Source organism: Harpia harpyja, chromosome Z (genome assembly GCF_026419915.1).
Source record: "Harpia harpyja isolate bHarHar1 chromosome Z, bHarHar1 primary haplotype, whole genome shotgun sequence".
In the NCBI taxonomy this organism is placed as follows: Eukaryota; Metazoa; Chordata; class Aves; order Accipitriformes; family Accipitridae; genus Harpia; species Harpia harpyja.
The window spans coordinates 63,144,542-63,158,443 of NC_068969.1; positions in this window are offsets into that span (position 1 = coordinate 63,144,542).

The following is a 13,902-nucleotide window of genomic DNA, read 5'->3' on the forward strand; positions in this document are numbered from 1 at the left end:
CTCCTCTCTCCACAGATCTGCAGGTCCTGCCAGGAGCCTGCTCCACCGCAGGGTTCCCACGGGGTCACAGCCTCCTTCGGGAACCCACCTGCTCTGGCGTGGGTTCCTCCACGGGCTGCAGGTGGATATCTGCTCCACCGTGGACCTCCATGGACTGCAGGGGGACAGCCTGCCTCACCATGGTCTTCACCATGGGCTGCAGGGGAATCTCTGCTCTGGCGCCTGGAGCATCTCCTCCCCCTCCTTCTTCACTGACCTTGGTGTCTGCAGGGTTGTTTCTCTTACATGTTCTCACTCCTCTCTCCGGCTGCCGTTTCTGTCTGTCCCAACTTTTTTTTTCCTTCTTAAAAATGTTATCACAGAGGCATTACCACTATCGCTGATTGGCTCGGCCTTGGCCAGCAGCAGGTCCATCTTAGAGCCGGCTGGTATTGGCTCTGTTGGACACAGGGGAAGCTTCCAGCAGCTTCTTACAGAAGCCACCCCTGTAACCCCCCACCGGTACCAAAACCTTGCCACACAAAGCCAATGCAATAGCACACCCAGGAAAAAATGCCTACCTCTGCTTGGAAGTGTTGGGTGCCATAAGTTTTGCATTGATGTACAGATTTAATCACAGAGTAAGGACTCCATTTTGGGTGCTGGGGAGTTTTGAAATTCTGCACCCTGGTGGGAAAATGAGTTTCAGCATCTATAGTAAAATTTTCAGAAACAGAAGAAATCAATGAGTAGAAATGATTAAGCACAAGCATGTAAAACCAGGAGATAGTTGCTTTATCTATCTGCATTCTTAACCATCATTCATCACAAGTAGTTACTGTGCAGTACCTGCAACTATAAATAGTTTTTATTTGACCTTTTCTGCAGCTGTCGGGTGTAGAATATGCAGATACATGTTCAAATGCTTCCACATGTTTCAAGTGTAAAACAGTACACACTCTTTCATCAGATTAGCATAAGATAGCAGCGGTCACTTGTGCTGATAGCCTCTTGATGCTCATGGCGTTAGTTAAGGCACTACCTCCTCCACCAGTGCTTTTTGGGCGATGTGTCCACAGGGTGTGCAGATGTGCTGGGGTCAGTGGAATGACCACCTTGGAGAAGCTATATGAGTGGATATGGCTCTACTGAGATGGTTTTGCCTTTCCCTTCCTGCAGGCCCCTGCATTTTGATACGCACTCGCTTCTCAACACGGGCATGGTCCCTCACGGTTAGGACTGCCTTCCTGCCACGGAACCTCATGTCTTGCAGCTGCATCTAATCCTCATGCTCACAATACATAGCACTCTGTCTGGGAGGAGCCATAGGAGCAGTTTCAAAAGATCTGGGTGTAGGGCTTCCAAACATTAATTCAGCTTAGGTGATACCCTTTTATGTCCTGGATTCAGTCTCGTAGGACCAGGGCTACTCCAGCTAACTCAGGCTGAGGTTGCAACGTGATAAAAGGAAAAGTACTTCACATCCATATGCTAGTCATTAATATATGGCAGATTTGCAGTCCAGTTTATCTAGTTTATCCTAGATAAAATGGCAAAGAATATCACTTAGGATTAATTAATATGGATTCCCGCATATGCACCCATGCATTCCCCTCCACACTGCTTTTCTTGATAAGAAATTGTGGTTTAATGCTTTACACCTGGAAAGACTCACTGAAACTGAAAAGCATTTAACCAGTACAAGGTTATTTATCTAGGATGAAATGGAAAGAGCAAATGAATCTTGTGCTGTGGTCTAACAACATGGTCTGTTTTTCCCTATGATATTTTTGCCTCTTAATTTCTAAACAAATGAAACAGACAACCAAACAGAATATTCTTCTGCCTACAGACATTTTCTAAATCCAAGCAAATGTTTGCATATATCTTGGTTAAGTTTTCTATCTCTTCTGCCCTTTTACTTCCCAGATGCCTCTACTGTCTATCGTGGTGCAGATTTTCTCTGCAGCTTGTGTGAATAACTGCTCTAATAATACCTTGTGCAAGCATTTGCCATCACAAGAGTGCCCTAAAGTTATTTTTAAACTCCACCATATGAAAGGACATTGAACTGCTAGCACTTGTGCTGCAGTTCACTGGTACAAAAATATGTGCACAGTTAATTGCTTGTATTAAATTGCATCTTGCAATTTAGCTGGGCCTGCACTTAATACATTCTTTGAAATTGATACGTATGTGTGTGCACACCATGTGTTTGTCTTGAACATGAATGGCTAGGATCATTATAGTGTATGAGGCATTAAGCAGTAAAAAAAGACATAGACCTGGCCAGAGCCTTTGACTTAGAGCAACCTTGTGATGCAGAGCACATGGGCAAACCTCAGCAAGGTGTGATGTGGGTGCTGAGTTGGGGTGGAGGCTGAAGGTAGGTCATAGCAGAAGAAAACTCTGTGACAGCTGTGGGATCAGAGAGAGAGGAGGTCCTTCCCTGTCCTCTTTGCTGTAAGGGCTTCAGAGTGGTGTGTGACTGTAAATTTGAATGTTAAGATAGTTTCTTTCTGCATGCTGTAAAAGAAAGCTAAAGAATCCCAGAACTAATATGAAAGCTCAACTACCTTAGCAACCACATAAATTTTATTAAAACACCCTCATGCTTCCTCTACTGTTGCCTGTTTCACTTTTTTTGGAAGAGTATTTACTTCAAATCTTTCCTTAAACTGTAAGGAGATAGTTCTGCATTCCTGTTCAGTCTGGGGCCTCTCGGCTGAGCCTGCAGATGTGTGATATGGTGGCTCATATGACATTGATATATACCCAATATGAATGGAGGAGAGATCACCCTACCCATTTGTATAGGCCACAAAGCAGCCAGTGATTTAATGTGGTTGTTGCCATTACTTATTGACATGTCTGATTTGCCAGGTTCTGAATGAACTTCATCTTTCTAAGAAAAGTCCATATTTGTCTTTGTGATTATCACCATGAAGTCATTCATCTTTTTTAAAGATATTCTAAATGCAGGGCATTCTTACCGTTTTACTTGATCATGTTTTGTACTAACACTATTTCTGTTTTATTTGAGTCACCCCAGCTTCTTATTACCCTAGACAACCTAGACTTGCCTGTAATGTGTTTTGCCAGGGCCTTCCACCATAATACATTAGGATATTCCCTGTCAGTGATGAAACATTCACTGCAATTGCTCTTGTTTTCTCGCTACCAAGGGTGATGCCCTACTTTCATGTGCCTTTAGAAAAGAAGGGTAATGAATCCATCCCAACAGTTTGTATCCAAATATCAGGTTTTCCTGTGTGATTATTCTGATGTTATTACATGAGGGCCTGACAGCCCCTGTCACTGATCAGCACCCCATTGCATCTGTGCTCTGAACACATGAAAAACAGTCCTTTTCCTGAAGAGCTCAGACGGTTGGTGTCCTTCAGGTAGTGTTTCCATACTACTGCTCTAGCTAGTTGGGGTCCAGCTGCAGGGACGTGGGGTCCAGCTGCAGGGATGTGGGCCAGGACCCGACCCTATGTTTGGCTCTGTGCAGAGACCCTCTTCACCTGTGGCAACCAGTGAGGTGGTGTGCAGGTGCAAGGACAACCTTCTGTGTTTCGTTGGAGGGCCATGGTAGAGGTCTAGCTGAGCCTCTTTGCTCAGCAGCCTGTTTGCTTCACCCACTGGCAACCAGTTGGTTTGGTTTGCTTTTAAACTTGGTTCACTTTTACATTTACCTTTCAGTAGCAGAAAAGGAGGTGAATGATCCATCTTGACGTGCTACACTGCACTGGATACAATGGGGTGAAGTGGTTTGGAGCACCCCCAACCCTATTTCTGCATGTCGAAATTTCTGACTGTCTGATGGCAGTGGTATGAAGTTGACTCCCTGAGCAGCAAAGATTGATTTCTCCTTTGAGTAGCCATACTTTCCACAGAAGTATCCTTTCCAGTTATGTTTTGAAAGTCATCAGACATGCTGTTATAAATGATCACTGAAGATTACTAGAGATGCTGCAAAATAATAGTGAACCAAGTAGCATCTGTAATTTCCACTGCTGGTTTGCAATCATCACTCAAAATGAACCCTGTCTCAGTTGTAGGGCTAAACTTTTTTTTCCCTCCTCTTTACTGCTGTATAAGACAGTTGAAATAGATACTGTCTCATGAATTTTTATGCAAAAAGCTGAGCTGCAATCCACTGTACCAACAGCTAGCATTCTTTGTGAAGATCAAGACTGGCTCAGAAAATACTGGAAGGAAGTCTACATTTCCAGTTACTGTGAGGTTGTGTTACAGCTCAAGTGACTCTGAGATGTGTATCTCTGATGTTCTTTCTTCTTAATTCCCCCAATATAATTCAGATGCCGCTTATGCACAATATTTATCACCATTCCTTTTTGTTAGTAGAGATTTTACTGTTTTATGAGCATGATCACCTCCATAGCCCTTGTTTTCTTGTGAGTCACTGGTGTCATAAATGCCCTCAGTGCAAAAGAACAGACATGAATCAATTTTAATGGAAAATGAGCTGTGATACCCGTGTTCTTCTATATCTTCAGGACATTGAATTGTCTTACAATAATGCCTCAGGCCTTGCTGTGGTAACATGCACAAGCAGGTGTAAAACTTAAGGCATGAGTGTAAGCCTGGTGGCTATTAAGCTGTGCAAGCTTAAATGCTTCATTAGAGGACATGGTAAACCTTCCATCTGACTTGGAGATATCCCAGTGTTTCTGGTACAAATTCTTGTGTGTGCCTTTTCTTCCCATGCTGTGATCTAGGGTTGCCACAGTTTTTGGGAAGAAACCTGATCACATCTGGCTCTCAAGAAAGGGAAGATGGGTGGCAAAACTCCAAAGTCTGTTCCTAAATTCCCACATTGAAAACTCAGGTGTTGCCAATCAAAGGCAAAACCAGGGAGGAATGTCAGTGCTGGGAGGTTGTCTCTTTATTTTGTATTTAATCCATAGCAAAGGTGTTCTTTGCACTTTCTTCTTTTTTACTTAATAGAAATTTCTGTGGTTTCAATCCTCTCTTTCAAGAGTCCATGCATTTCATGTAAGATTGAAGGGCCATTGGGAAGAGAAAAAGACTGCACCAAACCATATTCATGGCATAGAGCTTTCTGAAGCCTATGTTGTGCTAATTCAATTTTTTGGAAGGTCTGAAAAAACTCTTCACTACCCAAACTAGCCACCTCACCTGCTGAAGTGGGACACAAACTTCACCTTCTTTTGAAACAGGTAGGGCAGTCAGTTTCAGGTCAAGAGGCACAGATGGATTTTATGCCTGACCTTGGTGAAGAGGGAAAGGAAAAAGCACAGGAATGGGAGCAATCTTCTAAGTTTTTCAGACACTCTTTTGCACCTGATTGTCCAATTGCTTTTTTTAATTATTTCATAGGAATAGCTTGTCAAAACCTCCTTGTTTTTGTGAGAAGCCCTGGTCCTCTGTTTACTCTGCTGTGTTTGTCCACACTGCTGGTTAGACTGTCTTGACTGCTGCCATTTATTGCTGTAATCCTCTGGATAGGTGAAGCTGCCTGGGAACCTGAGATACTCCTGTGTGGGCATTCGGTGGGACGCACAGCCAAGAAGCATGAGTGCCATGACCAAGCCTGGGGCAGTTGCGCTGCTGGAGTTTTGACGGGAGCATCTGTTGCACCCTCATACCCTAACTTTTATGATGGTCTGCAGAAAGCCAGCAGCTGCTTAAGTGGCTAATCCAAGTGGTGATTGGTTTCTCTAAACCCTCCTCTGGGTTGAATTAGCAGCACGGGCCCCAGAAAGCTGCATGCCATGGACATGGCCTGGTGCAGTCCTTTTCTCTTCCTGTCAGTCTCACGTGCAACACGCAAGCCCTAGAACATGTTCCTCACATACAAAACCATTTTGTTTCAAGGCTCTTCTCTCCACAGCAACTTTCAGATCTTCTCCACATATTATCTGTTCGTTGACAAGAGGGTCCCACTGTAATTAGCAGAGGGTACTCAGAGCTGCTGAGCTATATTGCCTGCTCTTCTTTCAACATGCTATGTGATCTTAGGGCTAGACTTATTTTTGTGTAGATGGAAGGCACTTTAGGGTATTTTTAAAGCACTCCAACTGTTTGAATCCTGAAAAATTACGTGCCTTAATGCACTTGAAAATATGTCTGGGTGCTGAATTTTTACTCTTAGTCTTCTACATTCTGTTCAAGAGCTCTGATTTTTAGTGTTAGTTACTTGATTTCCTCACTTAGCACAGAGCTTTGAGGTGAAAACCCTTACCTCTTTCACAAGGATACAGAAAACGCTGAATTTTAAAACAAAAATGTTGTGCTTTTTAATTGTGAAGTTTGTTTTTAGTCACTGTTAATATTTTCAAATTTTATGATATCTCATTTACAATTTAGCTCCAGCAGCATCAGTAGACTCTGTTCCGACCGTCCATCTTGCCTCAATAGTTTCTGTAAGTGTATTGGTTTTGTCAAGCTACAAAGCTTGCAACATTTCCTACAAAAATTAAAACAAGAATTTCTGGCTGCATCTGACAAATAACACATGATACCAAAGCAAAATTATTTGTACGGTCTATTCTGAACAGTTATTCTCTCTTATTATTTTTTTTTTTTATGTTCCATGGAAACATTTTTTTTGTGAATTCTGAACCATGGATTCTTTAAATGGGCTTGTAATGAGGTGGCTCTTTTATATGAATTTGTGAACTTCACTGTCAATTCGGATCAATAAATCCTGAACCAACTGAGTTTTTTAATGTAACTTACTGAAGAAGAAGAAAGTACTATGGATTTGATTGCTTCCTCCAGCTTTTGAAATGTAAAGAACAAACACAGTATCAGAATAAAGATTTTTTTCTCTTCAGGTTAGGCTTGTGCAGTATGTATTCAGTCATTCTGGCTTATTCACAGACAGCAGTTTGCATCTTCAAGAGCAAGTACAGGGTGTTCCTTCTGAGATACAATGATCAGTTCTGCAAACACTGCTTAAATGATATCTTGCCATATTATGGCAGCTCCTGCCAGCACCTCTGTAAGTTAGGGGTTGTATCAGCATTTCCATTATAAATATAACATTTACAGTACTACCACCTTCCTTGATTTATATCATGCTACTGCACTATAACACAGAATCACATTTGCTTTGTTCACTGCAGCTATACAGTGCTGTATACAGGACTGAGGGCTCGAGGGATTTTTCTTCAAGTGCTCCCAAATCTCTCTCCCGCACTATAATGCATAGCGTTGCCTTTTCAGCAAATATTGATGCTTTTTATTCTTTGCTTCAGGACATTATTCTGTTTATATGTTATGTACATGGACTAAGGTGCATTTACAATTTACCAGCGCATGTACTGCAGGTGCTTTAAATCCTTCTGTTTATTATCTACATGGTCAGTCAGAAGGAACAGATGTCTTTCTGCACCAAAGACCTCATTCTGCATTCTCTATGTCCCTGGTTTTGCCACTGAGTCAGGATGCAGGTCTCAAAGCATAGGATGTTGAGAAGTGACACAAAGGGGAACTGAGTATAGGAATGCAACTTTATTAAATTACTGCATAATAACCACCCACTGTATTCATGGTCCATTTATATATCATTACAGATGGTTAATAAATCATTAATACATAATGTTACAGACCCAAATAACAAGCTATTATAAATGTTATCATTATTCTATCAGCAAGGGGTGTTGGAAATTACATTTATAAGCACACAGTTGGGCCCAGTAACTTTCTGTGACAACTGACTTTCCAGTCTTCTTCTGTTTAAAGTCATTAAAATGTCTAATTCATCACTTATAAGCCATTTAGAAATGGGCACTCTAGTATTCAATGCATCCTCCTATGGACGTACTGAAATTTTTCTCTGGACTTTTTTTCCCTTTCGCTTCATATAATTTTGTATCTTCAACATTTCTTCTGAAGAAGAGCATCTGTGAACTGCTTGTTTGCTCACGCTGAGAGTGGTGAAAACATAATTATTTACTATTTTTGATTTGAGGAATAAAGCACTTGGGAACAACTCTCTATTTTTAACCATAAAGTTTCAAAAAAATATTTTTTTTTTTAAATTTTAAGCAAAAAAGCCTATCATCAGGGAGCCAGTCTGCCTAAATGCCCTTCTTTTCTGTCTTGTGACACAGCGTGAAAGATCTTGAAGTTCGGATCACATGTACTGCACTGCAAGTATTACCTCCGTTTCTTCGAGGACATGACTGAGCAGGGCAGCTGTGCTGGTCCTTGCAGGGTGTGCACTCACCAGGATTTGGTACCAGCACGTCAGGCCACATATGGAGCAGGGAGATCAAGGGCAGAGTGCGCTTGGGGAATCAGATAGCCTGCTCAACCCTCCTTCTACCCACTCCAGGTCAGAGCGTGGGAGGAACCTCTTTTTGCAGTTATGTAGGTATCACCTGTCTGGTAGATTAAAAGAACAGTTCTGCAGACTTTGGGCTATGAATCCAGTCCCTTTTAAACAATCACTTAGACTAAGGGAAGCAAGAAATTAAAAAAAAAAAAAATCTGAAGCCTTTTATTACAGAAATTACCCGGGAAGCCCCCTACATTTTTTCACCTGCTAACGCACTAGCAACTTTCTTCCCACCTCACAAATTATATTTACAGTTTCCTTGTGGTTTTTGCCCTGAAGTCAGTTTTCACTCCAGCAACTTTTCTTCTGTTCCGTGCCTTGGCTCCTTAGGTCATTAACCTCAAGCAAGGAACTTTGTCAAATACTTTGAAAAACGAAGTCCACTCTATTTCCCTTGTCTGTCCTGGTGGCAATACAGCACATTCAAAGAATTCCAGCAATTTTCTGAGGCATGACCTGCCTCTCCTGAAACATGCTGGTATCTTTGCAATCTTTCAGCAAGCTGTGCTGTACCAAATGTTCCTCTATTTGATCTTCTTAAATATTTACTAAACTGTTTCCAGTGACTCTCATTCAGCTAACTGGTCTCCAGTAACTTGACAAACTCAGCCAGCTTGATGGCTTGCTTGTTTGTTTTGAATAAAAATCTCAAAGTAAACAGAAGAATATTTTATTCTCCAGCTTACAGTCTCTCCTAATGTAAAAATTCGCTAATCATTCTGCGGCTTTGGAGAAATATGTTTGGTTGTGTGGTGGAGCCAGTCTGATTTCTTAATATTCTCTCCAAGAGAGCTAACTTCTTAAATAGCTGCTGCCCATGTTTACTGTTATGTGCAATGAAAATACCATCCTACTAACATATGCAGTAGAATTGGTGTTACCTGTGGAAATGTGGTGATTATTAAGAAATGATAGTGTAATTGGCTTTCTTAGCAATAAAATGCCTCAAAGAGGGGAAGCTTAGGAGGAAGTGAAATGGTTTCTGTCAAATTTAGCATAGTAAGTGGGTCTATAATGTTAATCCACTGGATCAAGTCTGAATGGACATGGCAGGCAGGGGGAGGCAAGGAATAAATCTGCGCTTTCTTTGCAGATGACCAAAACCTCAAATAACTTGTGTCTGTGCTGTGATGCCCAGGAGTTATCCCCAGAATGAACAAACAGAATTTTAAAATATATTTCTGGGCCAGATCCTCTGCTGTTTTCTTCTGGTATCACATCATTGCCTTCAGTGCAGACCTTCTTTCCTCTCTCCTGCAGGGTCTGTCCCCTGCCTCACCAGCACAGAAGATCATTTGAAGTTATGAGTGGAGGAAATTTTTAGACAGCTCTGTTCCTTCCCATGTTCCTGTCTCTTCAAAGCTCGCAGGCATTGAAGGCTCTCCTTTTACTTGGGCATAGGAAAGTTTGAGGGTTTAGATCAGAAAATCCAAGCTTGCTCTCTGCTGTCACTGAGAAGCTTTGAATGGCTGTATTGTGGAGCACTAACTGTAATGTCCTAGCTGGTCATTGATCTTTTCAGGCACATTCTTCTATCTGGGGCATCCTTGTGGCATGATGAACCCAATAATAATTTAGGAAGAAAACATACTAAATCAATCAAAGGCAGCTCCTTTGGTCTCCAAGCTGGTTAGAGCAGGTCGCCTCTGCCCTGTGAAGCTTCCTGAGAGAAGCAGGTGAGTGAAGGATGCAGCAGCAAAGTTACGTGAAAGAGAGAAAACATGAGGACCTGAAAACTTCTTCTGCAGGGTGGGACAACAGTACACACTTGGTATTTCAGTTAGTTTTTTCTTGGACTGCGGAGGGTGGCTGGTGAGGAAAGTGAATTTTCACCTGGTGTTCAGCTTTTCAGCATTTTCTTTCCTCCTTCTCCAACCCTCCTCCCCTCGTGCCATAGCACTTACTGGCTTGCAAACAGACCAGTATTTTTCTTCGAAAGATAAAAGGATTGAGGTCCATGTCCTTTGCATCCACCCCAGGGGCAAACCTCCTCTTCCTACTCTGCTGCAATGGGCATAATTTCACACCTCAAAGCACTATTCTGCTGTTTGGCGATAGCTAAGTATGTTTCTCTGAAGCTTATTCTAATTCTTTCCTGAATAAGTAGCAGTTGTTCTTGTTTTTTTGGCCAAATTAGTTCTCCAAGAGTCACCCCAATAAAGCATGTACAGATTAGGCAGAATGTAATTAGTGTTGATCAAAATGTTTTCACTGAAACTTTTTTCTTTGACAGAGAGTGGCATTTCAGTCAGACTGATTTTTTTTTAAAATGTCAACATTTTGCTATTTAATTTTTCAGAAGCTGAGAAAGATTTTTTCCTTCAGCCACTGGAAAGTTAAATTTTAAGTTTTCAAGGAGTTTTGAAAGAAAACTTTAAAAGGAAATGTTGATATGAGTGAAAAGAAATTTACTTTTTTAATTACTTCTAGGGAAACAAACTTTTCTTAAGTAGCTTTTAATACACTGCAGCTGTAAGAAAGAATTTAAGATGATTTGTCAGTCTGTAAACAGCATAGAAATTCTTCCTATACAAACTGGTTATACTTAGACTGCCTGTTTCAATATTGATTTTTTTATTTGTTGAAGAATCTAACAGTGTCAATTCACTTTAGATAATATGTGTATAGACACAGTGTTATTGCTGATCAGTTTTCTGGTGCAAGGTTCTGCTAATGACTGCAGAAGAGATCTCCGCAAGACAAACACTGCTCCTGGCAGCCTGGGGGAAAGGGAGAAATTGAAGTAGATATTGTTTCGTGGACAGTATAAATACACACTTTAGGTCTGCGTTGGAAGGTATTGCTATTTTATCCAGAATTGGGATGCATTTTGGTCCCACTCCTGTATTTCAGTTACAAATGCTTAATCAGTTTACATACCTAAACCTTTTCACTCAAGTGCTCAACACATATCTGTAATAGCCCAACCTGCATCTTTAATAACCAAAATAACCTTACAATGTGGCCATCAGCCCTCCAGTCAGAGGCTTCAGATGACTGAGGATCTGAGAATGCCCACTGCTACTGGCCAATGGTGGCCATATTTGTTGGATGCTAAATCTGATGCAAATTTGTCCCTTCTTCTTGGTATTGTTGTGGCATACATTTGGTTTCAGCTGATTACTGATACTCCTCAAACCTCCTCTCACTGATGCCCGTTCTCTCTGTCACTGCCAATTAATGAGGATCCTCTGCACTGGCACATTTCTTGAAGCTTTCTATGTAGTTGGTTTGTTCTCCACTGATCAGAACTTCCCCATTTTCTTCCTCTGTTAGGTTATGATTATGAATCCTGTAAAGTCACAGCTGTGCTCAGTGGGTTTTGCAGCAAAAGTAAAGAAAGGATTCAGAGGTGGTATTGCTGCTTTGTATTTCACTCTGTCAAAAGTTATGGATGCATACCTTGCAGTGGAAATGGCACAGTAAGATAACTGCTTGCATCTGAAATGCATTGCTGTTTATTGTCTGCTGCCATCTTCCCTTTCCCATTTCTAGTTTCTGCATACCATTTCTTAAGAACTTCCTTTTCATAATCTCTTCAAGTTTCAATTTTGTTTGAGGCAAGCAGGTATTAAGATGCTTCCCACTCCTAGAGACTAATTTTTGTTCCTGATCCATGAAACTTGTATTTGCTCTAAGAATTCAGCAACTCTTTTGTTCATTACAATGCCTTTTATTTGTGTCTGATGCTGCTCCGTATCTCTCTCTACATAAGTTGTAATTTTCACCTCCTGCAATTGAAAAATTTTCTTGGAAATACAGGTAGAAAAAGTTAGGAGAGGATGCAAAGTAAGTGGAAGGTTTCAGTTTGCCAGCCCTCTCCCTGCCCAGTGCGTGCAGACCTGGTGCACTTTGTTCTCCACAGTGTATTAGGGTGTCCATTATCAACAATAGAAGCTTGTTAACACAGTAACACGGAGACTATCCATTATTCCTCCTGCTCCTTTATAAAGAGGCCATTAAAATAGAGCCAAGCTCCTTTCCCTACAGGTTGAAATTTGAACAAATTTAATTTCTATTTGTTAGGGAAACTTGTGCTGCTGGGGGGAAAAAAAAGCCAGATTGACAGTTTTGGAATATAAAGTACTTTATTCATCAACAACACAGGTAGAGGAAGTGGCTGCTTCTCTTGCCTTGCCAGTTTTTGCTCATCTCTGACCTAGAGGTATCACCTCAAGCTTGCAGTTCATTCTCCATGTCTTTCTAATCATGGGGCTCTCTGCTGAGGTAGGAGCCAATTAGCACAGGTTATTTTTGTGATGTGGACAGCTGACCATTACAAGAGGACGGAAACCATAAGTTTTGCTTTGTGGAATGACAGTTCATCATGATGGCTATGTTGGACAGATTCATATTGCTGCCCTGAAACAGCTTGGCTGGGTTTGTGTTGCATTACCAAGTCATTTCAGGCATCTCAGCCCCACCAGTTGTGCTAGTTTTCACACAGAAAAGGACTGTGTGTAGTCCACTGCCAGTGAACCAGCCACCACAAGCCTGAGCTTTGCCCTTGGCCGCTTTCTGCCTGAGGGTCTGTGTCATTACAGTCTGGACAGTCAGTGACACATTACTGTCTGCCCTTCCCAGTGCCTAGGCTCTTCTAGTAAGAAAGGTAAGACAACCCCAAATACCCAGGAATGGAGGAAACCCACTGAAAACCTCTTTTTAGGTTAATGAGAGAGCGCTCCTTAAAAGATGATCCTGGTGTTTCATGCTGAGGGGGGTGGTGATGGTGGTATTTATTTGCAATCAGGCTGAGAGCTGCTGACTGCAAGACCAGGTGTTGCTGGTCCCTAGGAACCCAGCTGAAAGGGAAGAACCCCTTCCCCCTGGAAGGGGTCTTGAGCACAGGCTGGACTTGAGCAGAGGCTGGACTGCTGTCCAGGCAGGAGTGAATGAGCTTGAGGTGATCGCTGCCTTGGACATCGCCACTGTTTTTAAGTCTAGGCTGAAGTTAATATATGCAGAAGAATCTACTATGATTACAGATGGGTCCTGCATCTCTTGTTTGCACAGCAAGGGGCCAAGCAATCCAAGCAGGCTTTGAAATGTGCTTCTAAACCAGCAAAGGAGGGGGTGGAGGATGCTGGCACTCTTGGGCAGTCTTACTGACATGCACACACAGTTGCTCAGTCAAAGGAATTTGCAACCAAAGGCTCCTCATTGAGCCTGGTGGGCAGTGGAAGCCCCACCTTGTTCGAAAACTTGAAAACATCCCAGGCTATAAATCTCTTTCATTTGCATTTCTTTTCAGAGGATGAGGTGGAGCGTGGAGGATAGCAGTATTGATGAGGATTAAACTAGCAAATGGGATGAGCTTGTGGAATACCTAGTGCTATGCCAAAGTGCTCTGCTTCTGATACATGTACCAAGCGAGACAAGGAGGCTGTGAGGCATGGCTGAGTTCATACTGGGTTATGTAATTTTTCACAAGGAGGAAGAGAAGCTGGATCACTATCCAAAATATGAAGGCTTCTTTTTTTCCTTTTTCTTTTTCTCTTTTTTTTTTTTAAATGAAGTTTATGTAAATTGATAGATTGAGCTAGTATTTTCTGAGTTTTTATCTTTTTTTTTTTGGTTGGGGGGTTGTT